This window comes from Thalia democratica, chromosome 2, assembly GCF_965202585.1.
Source record: "Thalia democratica chromosome 2, ktThaDemo2.hap1.1, whole genome shotgun sequence".
NCBI classification, from domain to species: domain Eukaryota; kingdom Metazoa; phylum Chordata; class Thaliacea; order Salpida; family Salpidae; genus Thalia; species Thalia democratica.
Window position 1 is genome coordinate 2,094,628 of NC_139166.1, and position 16,109 is coordinate 2,110,736.

Here is a 16,109-nt window from a genome sequence, read left to right on the forward strand (position 1 = left end):
GGAGACCTCATACAACACGACCCAAGATTGTTGACTCGAAGTGGAAGAAAGTTAGTTGCTTTAAATTTATAATTAATTCAATTATGTTTATGTTTAAAGTCTTGATAGACGCTTAGGTTTGTAAAAATAGTCAATATAATTTGAAAATTTTCTATAATATAAAATAGTTAAGTAGTTTTATTATTTCTATATATTCGTTATCAACTTTTTCATCCAGTCTGATAAAAAAAAATCTCGCATTAACTTTTTTAGTACGGTTAGAAAACCAAACAGAGTATGAGTAAACAATTTCAGCCAATTAAGTTATATTATAACACAAAATAATAAGTGTAATAATATTAGTTTATTTCAATTAATTAAAATTTTTAGTGAAATTGCCATAGAAATCGGAATGCCGCTTAATTATCGCTACCACACGGGAATCAGGAGAGATGAGAAGAACACCAACATTTGGAGGAGGAGCAGCGACGGTGTCCAGGTTAGCTTAGAGGGATGGACTTCTTATGAGAATGGGAATCCTCGTAGCGACGATGGTTGGGATTTTTTGTTCTGGTACTTCTACAACGACTCATACAAAAATACTATTTTTAACTACCCTGATTACTCATATTACTTTATTTGTGAGTACTAACTTTGTTTGATCCGAACTTTTCATTTTTCAAACAAAAAAAGCATTTACTAAATATAAATTAAAAATTTTACAATTCATTAAATGAAATTAAATCAAAAATATTTTATTAATAAATTCTATTTTCAAACGTTTCAAGTTTTCTTTTCTTACAAAAACAAACAGTAATATTTTCTTATCAAAGATGTTTGCCTCTTATAATTTAAGATGTTAATTTTATTATCCTATTGTGTTACATAGTAATTCAAAATGTTTTATATTTCTTTAAAATTAAACAAGCAATATTTTGTTAGTTTTAGTGTTAAATAATTTTTAATCTGCTTATATTACAACAAACAAAAATATTTTTTAAATTCAAGTTATTTGCCTCTTATAATATAAGATGTTAATTTAATTAGTTTTTTATTTACTACTCAAGGTGATTTCTTTTTGTATTACAACAAATCAAAGTATTCTGACTTTTTGAAAGCTGAATAAACACTATAATATTAAATTGTATGCTATCTAATTAATAATCTAACAAAAAAAAAAAAAACGTTTAACGAAATAATTTTTATTTTTATAAGACAACATGGTATATTCGTGACATGAAATTTATAAATAAAGTAACAAAAAAGCAAAAAAAAAAAAACAATCACAGAGACTATCAAATTATTATTAATGGTTGTGAATAAATTTATACTAATTTGTTTTAGATTTAAATTCAATATTTTTTTTAATCAGGTATCCAAAGACTTGTGTAACTTTTAAAAGAGTCAGGTTTTTTTATTCTAAGCAGAAAAAAGTAAGAAAAAATTTGAGCGCATTGAAAAAATATAAAATAAAAAATAAATTGACATATAATTGAGACGAAATAACGAAACAAAATAATAAAAATAAAAGTTCACCATAACATATTCGGTAGATTATGAACTAAAATATTTTGCCCGTAAAAATGTGAATTTTTTATATATGATATTAATTTATTTTTAAGTACCGAAATTAATTATAATTTTATTAAATAAAAAAGCAGCTGTGCTGAAAAGTTGAACAAAATTTGAATTCAGTGTAAAAAAAAACATTTGTTTGTCAACATAAAACTGTTTTTGAGGTGAAATAAATAACTTAGCAACTACACGCTAAATAAACCTTTTTATGACGTCATAACGAAATGATTACATCATAATTTCGTCATTAATGAGCTCAGATGCCCAAGTTTTCCTGTAAATTGAATATTCGAGTAAAAAAATTAATAAAATCTTCATAAAAAAATAGTTATTTGATTGTTACTTAAAAACTGTATTTAATTTTAGTTATTAGTATTTTTGATATATTTGTAGATATCATACTTAAATAATTTGTGAACAAGAATTTTTGATTGGAATTATTTTTATAATCGTTCAAGTAACTTATCATAATTTAATTAATAAAATATAATATAAAAAACACCAAAAATCATAACTTTTTTTTTCTTAATTTAAACAAACTTTTAATTTTTTAAACAATTAATAAGTAACTTGTGTTTAGGTTTGAATAAAATTTTAGACTATAAAAATTATGGAAACATGACAATTTTCTTCAGTGTTAGTTGTTAGAAAAGAGATAATTTTTAAATTATAGCAAAATAAATATTTAAGATCTTAGAACTTTTTTTTCTGGATGTTATTATAATAAGTTCTTCTAAAAATTTCTTAAGTAAAAAATTTTAAATTATAATTGTTGTACATCAAGCCGAAAAAAAATGTGAAAATATATTTTGACATGTATAAAACAGAAATAAAAGAAAGTTTATTTTTTCGGTCAGTTTCATAAAGATGAATTTTGATATGTATTGAAGTTTTACAATTCTAAGTAAACTTAAATGTTAAAATAAAAATCTATCTCTTTATTGAAATCATACTGAATTTTAAAGAAAAAAGATAATTGATTATTGTTTTCTGAAACCATTTAGTTTTTATTAAGGACATATAAGGGGTAAAACTATTTTTTATACAAGTTGGTCTTATTTTTTCGAGTTTTAATTAAGCTTACTATTTACACAATTTTAACATTCAAATAACTTTTCAAAATACAGCAGGTTAAAGTTAGAGAGTACAATAGGTTGCTAATGGGAGTAAAACTAAAAATAAATTAAATTACTTAAAATCCATCTCTTCCTAAGTTGCAGAGTTAATTATCTAATTTTTAGGAAATATTTCTTAAAACTCTTAAAAAAATGTGTAGTATATATATATTTTAAATAGCCAAAATTACTGAACTCCAGTCAAATAAATACTAAGTATACAATCAAATATTTTTACTTGTTTAGCCTTATTTAGGGTGGCCACTTGTTTTTGGCAAATTTTCTTCCAGGTTTTAGAAAATATGCGTTTTTGGGCCTACTTTTAGTTGGAAATTAAACTCGAGGTTAAAACTGTGTTAAATATTATATCAATATTAAATGATTAATGTAAAGCTACTTTAGTTGTGTTTAAATAAAGAAATAATTTGATGATGACCAAAATTTTTAATTTACATGTTAGATTTTTATGTCAAATCAAAAATTTACTACTTAAAGTTGTAGAAATTGTTTAAAATTCCAGGTATATCCAGGTTTTTCAACAATTTTTGTTCAGAACTCAAGATTTTTTTTAATCCTAAATTGTCAAATTTTAGGTTTTCAGGATTAGAGGCCACCCTAATCATTATAAAACTTCGAAACCTACTTTGCCAAATTAATTGTTTAACTTCAAATCATTAAATTTTATTACAAAGCAACGCTTCACTATCTTCAGAATACTAAATTTTAAACTTACAAATTTAAGAAATAATATTATAAAAATAATCTAAAATCAACAGTGTTGATAATATACTTACTTAACAGAGGTTTTTTTAAATTTTTTGTAAATGCTTAACAAATACTTTCGTACTGAACTTGACTTTAAAATAAAATTTTATTGCAACAAATTATAAATATGATAATAATCAAATAATTAATAAAACCAATGGAATTTTTGTCAATCTTTACATAATTTTAATAGTTGTATTAGTGAATAAAAAAAAAAAACTAATAAAAAATTCAATTATAAAATTAATTAAAATGAATAGGAAGTAGCAATCAAATTAGCTTGGCAATTGTTAAGTTTCTCCAAGTGCTTAGGAAATATTTACAAGTTTATTAACATTAAACCTAACTTTTATATAAATTGTCTTTGCAGTTTATCATAATAATTAAATGATTAATAAAACCAATGGAATATTTGTCAAGTTTTACATAATTTTAATAGTTTTAATAATTAATAAAAAAATTATATAAATTTAATAAAAATTTGGTTATAAAATTAATAAAATGAATAGGAAGTAGCAATCAAATTAGCTTGGCAATTGTTAAGTTTCTCCAAGTGCTTAGGAAATATTTACAAGTTTATTAATATTAAACCTAACTTTTATATAAATTGTCTTTGCAGTTTATCAGAATAATTAATTGATTAATAAAACCAATGGAATATTTGTCAAGTTTTACATAATTTTAATAGTTTTAATAATTAATAAAAAAAATAATATAAATTTAATAAAAAATTTGATTATAAAATTAATTAAAATGAATAGGAAGTAGCAATCAAATTAGCTTGGCAATTGTTAAGTTTTTCTAAATGCTTAGCAAATATTTACAATTTAATTAATATCAAACCTAACTGCTATATATATTATCTTTGCAGTTTATCATATTAATCAAATAATTAATAAAACTAATTGAATATTTGTCAAATTTTATTAGCAATTTAGCCGCAAAATTATTGTTCTAATAAAAAAAACAATAAAAATTTAATAATAATACATAAACTACTATCTTTTAAACAAAATTCCAACTAACAAGGTATTTGTTAATTTAAATTTTTAGCAACTTCATCAGAAAGTTATACATTTCATAAAATTTGAACAAATAAGGTATATGTTAACTTTGTTTAAATGTTTGACAACTATTTATATTTAATTGATTGTAAAATTCATTTTTAATAACTATTACTTTTTTAATTAACTTTCATCTAGTTTAATTAACATTTATATTTTTAATTAACTTTAATTTACTTTATCTTTTTATAACTAATGATAAAACTAGCTGGGCTTTTGTTAAATTTCATTTAGTTATTTTTTAGCAATTTGACAACAAAAAATATTTTTAAATTAATAATAAAACTAACACGGTATATCTTAATTTTGTCTAAATTTAAATAAAAAACCTTATAACTAACAATGAAATCAAATTAAATAATTAACAAAACTAAGTATTTAGTTTATCTGTGATTTCCTGTGGAAGTTGGAACTATTTTGTCAATGCAACTTGAGAAGAAAATTTCATCAGGATTTAAGCACAAATTTCTATAAAAAATATCAGTAGATCATAATTGTTTTTATAATTAGTATGTTATATATAAAATCAGTAAGCTAAATTTCAAACTAAGAATATTTGTTTATGTAATCAAGACAGGAGTAAATGATTATTTTTTTCAAATTCTACTAAACTTTGTACATATTTATTTAAAAAGCTACAAGTTGCTTATGTCAGATTTATTATATTCAAATTAATTTTTCAAGTAAAGCAAGTTAGAATGTGAGAGTAAATTCCTTATGAAAGCATAAGACTAAACTGTGAATGAATAGAAATCATAAAATTTATCTCCTACATTTTTCGAAATAAATACTTCAAACTATAAGGAAATGTCTCTTGCAATACTTATAATAATTTATAACAGGGTTTCCTAAACTTTTTTAACAAATGGCCCCTTTAAAGAAATTGAAAAATCCATGGCCCCCTTCAACAAGATTACAAATAAACTACCATAAAAAACACCTAAGACTTTTTTTTATTTTTTGCATTTCATCTGCAACTCAAATATCTAGTGTAAGTTTCAAACTATGACCTCATGCCCCCCCTCTTACCCCTTTGCTGCTCGTGGCCCCCTTTGGGAAACCCTGATCTATATTAATATTATTTTACAAATAATTTACTTTAGAAGTTTAAATTAGTCAAAAATTTATTAACTTCTTATAATTTTAAAACATTGAAAGAAATATTTTTGAAAAATTCAGGATTTTATCATATGAAATAGATTTTTAGTGATCTCTTTTTATTCAATATTGTTGTTTTTCCTTCCATAATCAAATAATTGTGTTATTTTTTATTCAATATTGCAGTTTTTCCTTCCATAAGGAACTTTTTGCATTCTTTAGCTTTATCTTAAGAAATAGTTTGAATATCTAAAATGTGTGCAAAGCAAGTTCTAGTTTAGTTAAAACTCCACAAAATTAAATTGTGTAGTTAAATAGTGATTTCCCCACTTTTCCTGAAAGCATTAATATATTGTATAATAAAAATTGTTTATGTTGCCTAAATCAGGGTTGCCACAGGTCAAGCTGAGAAAAATTTCTTTAATTTTTACTAAAATTTTCCTAATTTTTCTAAATCAAACTCTTAATTTAAACTTATTCTAAAATACATAATCAAAAACTTCGAACTATATAAAGCTTTGAATCTTATTCTTATAAAGCTTAAAACAACAGTTTTTTTGCTGAATTCAATCATCTAACTTTCATTACATCACATGAACCATCTGTGTATGATTCATGTATTTGCAATAAACAGCTCTATCAGCAAAACACTTGTATTTTCTAATTCATAAACACAACTTGTCTGAAAAAAAGATACAACATTTTCGCATTTCCTAACACAAATGCTAAAATCATCAATATTAAAAAGGGATACGAAAGTTGCTTGTTAAAGTAAAGGGTAGTTGTTCAATATGTTAAAAGAAAAATTTTGCAGTTTTATTAATGATATTTTATTAATATTTACCACATGAATGCATTGGAAATTAAGTAATTTTGTAAATTTTTAGAAAATTTTACAATTTTAGCTTATTTTAAAGGGTTTTCAATTAACTTTTTATCATTTGTAGGCTTAGGAAAATAGGGAATTTTGTAACTTTGAACTGAAAAAACCTGATATTTTTCAAATTTTGTCAAATTTCCTGACTTTTTATTTAAAAATACCCATTTTTTCTTGACTTTTGTCTTTTGTTTAGTATTTCCTGACTTTGTGGCAGCCCTGCTATGTGTAAGTTTTTGTTTTGCAGAAATTTTTAATCAATAAAAAAAAAAAAGACTTATAATAGTATGTTTATTTTAATTTCTAGCGTGATAGCTACTGAACATAAAATATTTTATCACTTCAGTAAACTTTTGGCAGAGATTTCTTAGGTAAAGTAAAATTACTAAATAAAATATGATGCTAAGTTTTTAGTGTATTATCTTTGAAATATATTCAATTTCATCATTCATTAATATTTGACAAAACTTTCTGTAATATTTATAAATATTTGTTTTTCATTTATTCATAAATTGACATGTGATGCATTCAAATATAAACTGAAACTTTTAAAAATTTCTGGATAAATTATGTTGTAATGGAATATCAGTTTCAATGCTTATTTGAACATAAATAATATAAAACCAGTCAACTAGATAGCAAGTTGATCTGATGCAAGTTTACATTTATAGAGTTATATAGGTTATAATGTAACAGTTATTGTAAATGATGCTTGCTTTACCATTTATTTATAGTATTTATCTAGAAAAATTACATAAAAAAGTTAAAGGGAACTGAAAGCAAAAAAAAATTGATGCAAAATTCAATAAAATAGTTTGTCTTTATTACTAATATTTCACAGAAAGTGTTGCCACTCTTTTAGTGAAAAAACTGGTCCTACATAGTTTTAAATACTTATTAAAAAAGTTTTGTTTAATATTTAAAAACAATGAAACTTAAGTTCTTCAACAAATTTGGTCATAAAAGAACAAAATATTAAAACACATCTTATTCTAAATCTAGACGAAAATTTGTTTTAAGATTTTCTTAAATCAAAAAACTATACTGAGTGTTTTATAATAAACAAAACTATCTTGAGTCAACCTAAGTTTTGAAAAAATATCCTGAGTGTGTAGCAACCCATTCTTTAATTTATTATAATAACTAGTAACAAAACTAAGTCACTATTTGTTAATTTTATATATATCTTTTACTGTAACAACTAGTAACCAATAAAAAAAATTATAGGGTAAACCTTAAGTTTGTTGAACTTAGGTAAAATACACCTTATAACTAACAATAAAACCAACTAAAAATAATTAATAATAAAACTAACAGGGTATTTGTTGAGTTTTTCTGTGATTTCCTGAATTTTTTGTCCTTGGCCATGTGAAGAAAGCATCTCACCAGAGATTGGGCAGAAATTTCTATAAAATTAATATGTATTATATTAATTAAAATTTTTACAATATGATATACAAAGCAAACACTTTCAATAAATCAAATATATTTCAAGCAATTCTCATCAGTAGAGTGCAAAGCAAACAATAAATAAAGTTTTACAAACTTACATAGTAACAAGTAATCGTAAAGTAATTGAGAGATTAATAAAAGACAAAAGCAATTAGTAATAATTAGAACCATTTAAGTTTACTTACATTATAACTATTATAAAGTACAACTATACACCAATACAATGAAGATAACAATTATAAAATATTACGAAATAAAAAAAAAAGTATAAACAAAGTTTTTTGCTAACATCAAACAGGTTTCCTTAATAAAATACAAATTGCTTCTAGTCTAATCAAATCGAAAACATTACTACAGGTTTTAATAATTTTAAATCTACTTAGATTAAAACTGTTTGCAAATGTTGAGTTATTAACCAAATGTTCTGAAATGGATGAAAATTTAGATGCATTTAAAACCTTGACCTGTATATCATCCTTCTTTAATTAAAAATATTTTCTTATTTGATCAGTATGCTATATCTATAATTAAGGCCATAGGGGAAGTGCGAAATTTTCTGTTACAAAAATTAATTTTGGCTTTTATATGAAAGCATTAAATACAAACTACAAGCCTGTTTTTATAGAATTCAACAATATCATTTAACTTTTGAGATATTTTATTTTTTGTAAAAAGTTTCCGATACAATTGTATAGACCACAAATTTTTCAGGGTTAATTTTCTTGGAAATTTTAAATTTCACTAAAAATCTATCTCCTCCTTCATTTTTCAAGTTCCCTATGGAAATCATCTTCAACTTTTCAGGAAATGTTCCTTATATTAAAAGGAAAAAATATTACGGTAACCTCTCGCATCTTTACAAACTTGTGACGTTACGCATTTTCAGGGCATAGGGTGGTTAACACCCTTTTTTGGTTTTTGATCTTATTTTATATAGTTTTTATTAAGCTACAAGATGCTTTTTACAGATTTGAAAAATTCAAAATAATTTTTGAGATATAGCCGGTCAAAGTCGGAGCCAACAATAGGTTCCTTATGGGAGGCGCAAACTAAAACAGCAAAAATAGACTATTTTACTAAAAATCTATCTCCTCCTACGTTTTTTGAGATAACTACCTCAAATTTTCAGGAAATGTTCCTTGCAGTATTTAGAAAATTTTGTCAGAACAGAATTTTCAAAAATTAAAAAATAAAAATTTTAAACCTATTGTTGACTTTGACCAGCTATATCTCAAAAATTATTTTGAATATTTTAAATCTGTAAAAAGCATCTTGTAGCTTAGTAAAAACTATATATAATAAAATCAAAAACCAAAAAGGGGTGTTTAGCCCCCCCTATGCCCTTAAAATTCTAAAAAACTTAAAAAATAGAAACTTTAAATTTTTTAATATTGTACAAATTAGGTTTATTGTATATTTTCAATTTAAAATATGTTTTTAAATGCTAACTTACCTCTCTATATCTTTAGACTTTGTAAACTTATGTTCCTTGACTAATTGATAAAAATTTAGTTATACCTCAGTATATCAGAAACTTTGTTAACAATAAGAGATTAAATTAAAATTCTGAAAGAAGTATGACTGTGTTGATAATGAAAGTATAATGAAATAATGAGAGTTTAAAATACAAATAAATAATACAGTACTCTTGTCCTATATATGAATAAACATTTAAAAAAGAAATCTAATGAAACATAAACAATTTTTATTAAACAATTTTCCTATACTTTATATATTTTGTTCTAAAGTAGAAATCCATTACAGCACCAAATGCATATTTTTGTAAAAGGCTATAGAAACAAATTTTAATATAGACACCACACCATTTCTTAATTGTAAACAAATGCTTACTTACAAATTAAATTTGCTAAGTAGAATAGATTATAAATGTTAAGTATCAAATAAGTCATATATAACTTACTAAACTATCATTGAAATTACTAAAAATTTTCTACAAGTATTATTATTTTATATAAATATAAGTCCTTTTTTTAGTATAGTTTTATCTTTTGTTTTCATATTTATTAATAAAGTAAACAAATTGTTAAAAATGGGAAAGTCCCCAGTCTGCTTTTAACTAGAAGCAACATCAAAAAACAGCCATTATAGTAAGTATATTTGATACCTCTTGTATCTTTACAATCTCTCATATCTTTATGCATTTTTTATGTGGACACAATGTGCGTAAATAAGTGAGAGGTTACTGTATTTTAGAATTTTAATAATGTAAAAAAATTAAAATTTTATTACAAAAATTAAAAAAAAAGTGTTTTTTTTTTTTAAATAATATTTTTACAATCTTTTTTTAATATTAAAGTAACGTTTTTTTTTTGTTTTGTATAAATATTAGACTGAGAAAGTTTGAAGAATATTGCTTGAAAAATGTAGGAGGAGATAGTCTTTTTTCGCTGTTTTAGTTTTCCCTTTCCATAGGGAACCTATTATGCGGCCCGACTTTGACTAGTCATATCTCAAAAATAATATGAATTTTTTAAAACGATAAAAAGCATCTTCAAGATTAGAAAAAACTCTTAAAAATAAGATCAAATTGTAAAAAACATGGCTTACCCCCTCTATGGCCTTAAAAGATTTGGTTGCCTATATAATAAAGATGTTAAATTTTCAACTAAAATCTAAAGATGTAAACTAAAAATCTACTAATCACTAAAAATCAATCTCATTCAACGTCTTTTGAGATAAACACCTCAAAATTTAAGGAAATGTTCCCCGCAATACTTAAAATATATGTACTCAAATTTTTTTAAGTTAATAAACAAAATATATAAAAAAATATTTCTTGAAAAAAAAAACAAATAGTGAAAAGTTAAACAATTTCTGACAAGATAATTGTCTGTATATTGAAAGAAAAACTACCTGAAAACATGAGATATTTATCACAAAAAACGTAGGAGAAGATATATTTTTTGTGACTTCTCTTTATTCACTGTTTTTTTCTCCTCCCATAAGAAACCTATTGCACTCTTCAACTTTGACTTTATCTTTAAAATAGTTTGAATATTTAAAATCTGTAAAAAGCAAGTTTATTCATTACTTATATTATAGTTTTAGGTTTATATTTAGTAGTAAAAAGTTTATCAATATTCAAGTCAGATCCAATTAGCATAAATAACAATTTTAATTGTACATTTACAATAATTTGCAGTATTTTTTAATAATTTTAAAGCTATGCACAATAGAAATCTTAATTAATTATGCTAAAGTCATTATACTTTAAATTAGCCTTTAGGAGTAATTTTGGCTGTCAGGTAAGTTAATTAGTAAGACTGTAAAAGTAAATTGTTAATCAAGGGATATTAACCAAGATAATAAATTTTTTGTAGTTTAGTCTAACTTGTACATAATCTGAACTATCAGCTACTTTTTACTGCTTCTTAAAATTCAAAGTAACTTATGTGATTTATTTGATCAGAGTTAGAGAGTTCAATAGGTTATTAATGCAAGGAGCAAACTAAATTGAAAAAAATATTTTTTCACCAAAAATCTATACCCTCCTTTAGTTTTTGAGCACCTTTTTTAACATTTTATTAAATTAATCTTTAACTAAATTTAAAAAAATTGTAGGAAACAGTATTTTAAGTTTGTTATTCAAATTTATATATATTTTTTTTATAGGTAGAAAAACATCAGAAAATACTCACTCTCCCCTCTGCAACAATAAACGTTTTCTGAAGGTCAAGCAAGTGAGTTTGAGCTAATCACATGTTATTCCACCTGCCCTATCTTTAAATTTACTAAGAAAAAAAAATTACCTTTTAACTAAAAACAAAACTAACAATGTCTATGTAATAAAAAAAAAATTAGCTAACTGAAATAAAAACTAATCGTAACCCTTTATTGAAAAAACCTCTGGTGACACGTCATTTGGCAAACACTCACAAAGTTAAAATCTCAACACTAAAAACCACAAAGTGTGGGAAAATCATGAAGCTCAAATCCCTAAGTAAGTTTTTGCCGCTACAACAAAAAAACACACCAACAATCCAATCATGTGATCACTGCCACCAGTGTGAACTCACAATCAGCTGTTGTAAACTCAAATAAACCAATATCTAATTTCAAGTATTTAGTTCTAAAAAAAAAAAAAATAAAAAAACTAACTAGAATAAAGAAATACTGTAAGTAGGAAAAAAAGATACTATTTGTATTGAAACAAATAACATATATGTATATATATATCAACAACAAAGTCAATAAATAATAAGAGTTTTAAAAATTTGTTAGTATTAACTTTGTACAAGACTCAAAAAAATTAAAAAAACTAAATAAAAATAAAAAATAAATAATAAACAAAAAAAACAACTGAAAAAATAAAAAATAAACAAAATAAATAAAAAAATATGAATATAAAAGTAAAACTTTTAAAATAAATAATTAAAAAATATATGTAAATTCTGTATTAAATTTATACTTTTACCTCTAATTTTTAATAAAAAATATAAATAAAATGAATTATCTTAAATCTAACACAATAACAAAATTAAAACAAGTAAAACAACTTAGCAATAAACAAAATTTATTGCAATACATTATAACAATCACTCTTTCATTACAGGACATAAATAAAAATAAAGATCCACAAATTACAATCTGGTCCCAAATAACATGAATCAAATTTCAACACAAACAAACATACATGTAGAAGCACTCTAGATCTACTTCATGTGGTTATTCAACAAAATGTTTTTATATCTTAATTGAAAAGGATCTTTTTTTAAGTTTTCAAAAGTTTCAGGGACACTAGACCAAAACTTGGGACCCAATTACCTAAAGCAGTTTAGGCGAAGTCTTGTTCTAGGTCTTTCAGTTATAAAATTCATTTAAATTTTCTTTGAAAATCTTGTATTGTGTGAGTGAACAGAGCTAGCAAGTGTAAATCTATTGTGTTCTACATCAAACCCTGTTATAGTATTACGCATCAACTTACAAATTTGCAATTTATACACATCCTTTAATTTTAGCACACCAGTTTTTTTAAACAAAGGGTTTGTTGTGGTCAAAGCAGGCACACAACAAACATACCTGATCACCTCTTTTTTGCATACAAACAATTGGTTTTAAGTAACAGTCAGCAGCACTACCCCAAACAGATATACAATATTGGATATGTGAATAAAACAAACTATAATATACCATTTTAAAAGTAAATGTGTCCAAGTAATATCTCAATTTTGACAAAACATAACAACTCCTAGACAATTTTGGTTTCAGAGAACTCAAATGTTTCTTCCAATTCAGCTTATCATCCAAAACCCACCTAAGTATTTTATACTATCACTCTGCTCAATAAGAAAACCATTAACCTTAACACTAAATTCACATTTTTTTGAAGTTTTATTAAAAAGCAAAAATTTAGTTTTTGAATAATTAATAAAAAGTTTATTAGCACGCAACCATTTATCAACTTTAACCAACTCCTTATTAATAGTTTCATTTAAATACTCAGGATCACTGTGTTGGTAGCTCAAGCAGGCATCATCAGCAAACAATCTCATATTTATCTCAGTAGAGGAAAAAATATCATTAATATACACAAGAAACAACAAAGGACCCAAACAAGAACCTTGTGGTATTCCAACATTCACAATTTCACGCTCAGACCTAACATTATTTATGACCATTGATTGTCTTCTATCTTTTAAATAATCTTTAAGTAAATTTAACATTGAACCTTTTATATTATAATTTTTAAGTTTAGATATAAGAATTTTATGATTAACCATGTTAAATGCTTTAGCAAAATCCAAAAATACAGAGCAATTTATTAATTTTCTCTCACCAGCTTCAATTAACTCATCAACAATCTGATTCACAGCTAGTTCAGTCGTACTATTCTCTCTAAACCCATAATGTTTTTCATGTAGCACCTCATACAACAAAAAGAATTTTATTAATCTCTCACACACTAAAAACTCAAATATTTTCGAAAATGGGGATAAAAGAGATATAGGTCTGTAGTTGTTAATGTCATTTTTTACCAGATTTATAAATAGGAATTACCTCAGCAAACTTAAGTGACTCAGGAAACAAACCATACTCAACACATTTATTATACAATTTATGAAACTAGAACTAGTAAATTTAGAAAGATAAGGAGAAATTATTTTTGCACTGAGGTTCACAAAACGAATATTAGGGACATCAGAACACACACTTTTATTTGGATTTAAAGTTTTAATATAATTCAGAATCTCACTATCAGAAATTTCATTAAAGACAAAATCATTTTTAACTGAATCAGACAAATACTCATCATTCTTTACATCAACAACATCTTTTCTTTTTTTAACAAGTTGTCAGCAAAATTTACAAAGTTTTTATTCATTAGATTGCCTACACATTTTGGGTCATTCACAATTTCACCACACTCATCAAGCACACCTTTAATTTTACAACTAGACGTAGATTTAGTGGAAACAATATTATTTACAATTTTTCATAATTTTTTACTATTTTGTTTATTCTTTTTAACTAGTTGTTTATAATAAAGTCTCTTGGAACATTCTATTACTCTGTTTAGTATATTTCGATATTTTTTAAAACAAACAGAATTTTTTTTTGTTTTATCTTTAATGGCAAATTTAAACATTAAGTTTTAAAAGTTTATTGAGGTTATTATACCTTTTGTTATCCACGTTTTAGCTTTTAGTTTTTGTTCTTTTTTACTTAATATTTTGACTGGAGCATGATCAAATACTGTCCCACTAAAAATTACTCTCAAACTCATCCCAACATTTATTAACATCTTCACAATTTTAAGCACACAGGTTCATGCCTCTCAATTTAACACTCAAATCATTCAGAAAGGATTCAACTTCAAACTTGCTGAAGTCCTGAAAGGACCTCAGATCATTTTTGGACTTTTCGCATTTAATTTAACAGATAACAGGCATATGATCAGATATATCATAATCCACAACATTGATATTTAGCTTTTCACAATCAAAACTAGAATAAACGTGATCAACCAAAGAACTAGACAAATAATCGGCAGAATGCCTACATGTTATAACTCCATCATAATTGAATTATAACGTATATTAGAAGTACTAAATATTTATTATTATTTTTTTGATAGATTTAAGCACATACATACAAAATTAACAGATTTTATTAAAGTACAGTATGATTTACACTTATTATTTTATACTCTTTTTTTTTTATAAGTTTCAAGATGAGATATATGTTTTTCTTTTTCAAAGCATATTTATCACTTCTCCCTTTTTAAAAATGCAATACTATTAAGGAGATTTATATTGCATTTTTCGTGGATGTTTTTGTAAAAAGAGCAACAAGAAAAATGTGAATACATGATTGTATAAGTTAAAATCTAAGGGGAGGAAACTGTTTGGTGCCCATGGTTTCCATATTCAATATTGGCAGAAATGGGTATAAAAAAGATATATAAAAAAGATTAATTTAAATAATGATACTTAAAAAAAACCATTAACTAATATTGTATTTTCATTGATCCCAAGTTTCTTTTTGTTGTTTCAATTAATGCTGCACAAAAAATTATATAAAATGTATGGTGTGAGGCTCAATGACCAAAAAATCTTTTTCCACACCAATCCATTGACCATAGTTGTGAACATTTACATTTTCTTTCTTTCTTTTGAAATAAAAATCAAAGAAAAATCTAAAAATTAGTTGGTCATCATTGTTTTTTTCAAATTCTGCTTTAAAAAGTTAATTGTATAATCAAAAATAACAATTTCATAAAATTTGAAGTGAATTAAAAATGAAGAAGATAGATCTTTATTGAATTTAAAAAATCATTGAATAATTCAGGCATAAAATAATTATCTTACAAAACTAGTTACATCTAATAAAATTTTTTATCTCTTTCAAGCTGTTTCAGTTTTTTTTTTTCAAAATCCAAGTTTTTTGCCTAAATTATTAGATTCTAGATTTTTCCACGTTTTGTGGCTAACCTGTTTAAAATGTAATTTATTGTAAAAATTGTTGTACCCCTCTTATGCTCTTAAGAAGTAATATTGCTGAAAATGGGGGAAAGGTTTTTTAATTTTTTGGGACATTTATGATAATGTGTTGAAAACTTTGTTGATCTCAAAACCTAATAAAAACTTGTTTAAAAAAAAGAAAATTTCAAGTACTGGCAGACAAATACTGACATTTAGCTTACAAAAGCTTAATGTTTTGTTT

The 16,109-nt window shown here is 24.1% G+C and overlaps 1 long non-coding RNA gene across 1 annotated transcript; it reads right to left on the minus strand.

Moving 5' to 3' along the window:
* Positions 1 to 1,355: 1,355 nt before the first annotated feature.
* LOC145829913 (uncharacterized) lies at positions 1,356 to 10,947 on the minus strand. The gene is made up of 3 exons (XR_014369592.1): positions 10,800 to 10,947; positions 7,789 to 7,879; positions 1,356 to 1,828 (listed from the first exon to the last, which is right to left on the minus strand). It is a non-coding gene; the product is annotated as an uncharacterized LOC145829913 (long non-coding RNA).
* Positions 10,948 to 16,109: the final 5,162 nt, after the last annotated feature.